Below are 2158 nucleotides of genomic sequence, written 5' to 3'. Positions count from 1 at the left end.
GTCAGAGACAGTGCAATTGGCACAGGACAGAGCAGAGTTTAGGGCTGTTGTACATAGGGTCGCTATGAGTCGCAAGCGACTTGACAGCACATAACAACAATAAACAACAATTTCACCTAGCCATATATCCCTTTTAAACAGTTCTCTCTCTCTCCTCTGTTGGAGGAGTTTTTAGAAAAGTCCATCTGTTTTCATGAGCTTCTCTTCTAGAAGCAATGAAACAAACTGTTGAACTTGAAACTGGGAGTCCAGGTAACTAACGAGTAAAAGTGATGGCTTATGTCAAATAGGTGGGTGGGATCTCTGAGGGCACGTGCGGATAACAAGAAGAGAAGATTCAGAAGACAGGGCAGGAGAGGCAAAAGAAGGGGACAGCAGCAGCATGAAAGCCATCGGTGGAAAGGATTCCAGATAGATGCGTCAGCAACACCAAGTCATACAAGTTCAAAGGAGGGGAGCTGGAAAATAAATGGCCATGGATTTGAGCAAATACAAGGTCACTGGTGACATTGACGAGGACAGGTGGGGCTGGAAGACAAGGAGCAATGGGTTTGAAAAAGAAGACAAGCTGGAAAGGACACAGACCTCTCCAAAAGGATTGGTTGGAAACAAATTAATTCACTGCTTGATTGCTAAGAGGTTGTTATGACAACCAAGTAAGGTAACAGTGGCAAACACTCTTTATTCAAGGACTTTTTATTGAAGCATAATTTATATATTGTCAAAGTCACCCTTTTATGATGTGCAGTTCTAAAGTTCTAATAAAAACTATGTTACTGTGAAGTCAAGTGATGAGTTCACAAGAAAGACGCATTGGGTCTAATAATGCTTTGCCCACGTTGACAGAGCCAAGTCAGTGTCCACGGTGGGTGCGGGTGTCCCGTGGCTGCCGGATCACTCCCACTGCTGCCAGCACAGTCTTGCATGCACTTACTTTTCTTCCTGCAGAAGTGAAATCTTGTTCCTTCCCTGCCAGGCTAACAAGGTGCTCTGGTGGCCTAATGGCAGGAACTTGCACTGCAATCCCAAAGGTATGCAGTTTGAATCCACAAGCTGCTCCAAGAGAGAAAGATGGGTGATCTCTCCCTTGTAATTTACTGCCTGGGAAAACCCACTGGAGGGTCAGACAACTCATGCATAAGCAAGTAAAGAAAATTCACTGTGAACCCAAACTAGAAGCTTCCCAACACGGGGTGGGGGGGTAAATATAAGACAGATGAAAGCTCGGTTCCCAAATTGCTTTTATCAGTGTTGCTCTGACTTGGTGGTCCAGTTAAAGGTGAGAAAACCACACAATATATTTCTCATCAGTAACTAACACCAACATAAAAATATACAACAGTTACATTATCTTATTTGGTACCTGGAATACCGAAGTGTCTCCCTGTGTCCTTATTTTTTTTAAAAAAAAAGAAAAATTCTTTCATTGTTTTAGAATCCCTACCCCCAGGTCCACTCCACTGTGCAGACTTTGCCCTGGACTCCTGTCATGGCAAAAATACCCAATAACATATCCCTGTTAAACAGTTTTCTCCCTCATCTGTTTCAATGCAGTATACATTATTGAGCCCATCTTTCTCAGTCTCCCCCACCCCCGAACCCCGAGGTCAGTCCTGTTTTACAACAGTGGCACCATGCAATATTTGTCCTTTTGTGACTGAGATACTTCACTCAGCATAATGTCCTCCAGAGTCACCCATTTTGTATAATATTGCATAAGTTCCTTGTTTTTCAATGCAGCATAGTATTCCATTATGTGAATATACCACAGCTTCTCTATCCATTCATTTGTTGATGGGCACTTAGGTTGTTTCCAGCTCCTTGCTATTATGTACAAGGCCGCAATAAACATGGGTGTACATATATCTGTTTGGATGTCCATTATGGTCTCTTTGGGGTATATTCCCAGTAGTGGAATTGCTGGGTCAAATAGTATCTCTATTTACAACTTTTTGAGAAAGTGCCATACTGCCTTCCACAGTGGTTGCACCATTTTACATTCCTACCAACAGTGAATAAGGGTTCCAGTTTCTCCACAACCTCACCAGCATTTTTTGTTTGTTGTTCTGTTAAATTTTGCTATTCTGACTGGGGTGAGATGATATCTCATAGTTGTTTTGATTTGCATCTCCCTTAGAGCTAGGGATTTTGAACATTT

The sequence above is a fragment of the Elephantulus edwardii genome, unplaced genomic scaffold (genome assembly GCF_000299155.1).
Source record: "Elephantulus edwardii isolate Elephantulus edwardi_28Jun2011 unplaced genomic scaffold, EleEdw1.0 scaffold00296, whole genome shotgun sequence".
Classification (NCBI taxonomy): Eukaryota; Metazoa; Chordata; class Mammalia; order Macroscelidea; family Macroscelididae; genus Elephantulus; species Elephantulus edwardii.
Note: the sequence above shows the minus strand (reverse complement) of the source record.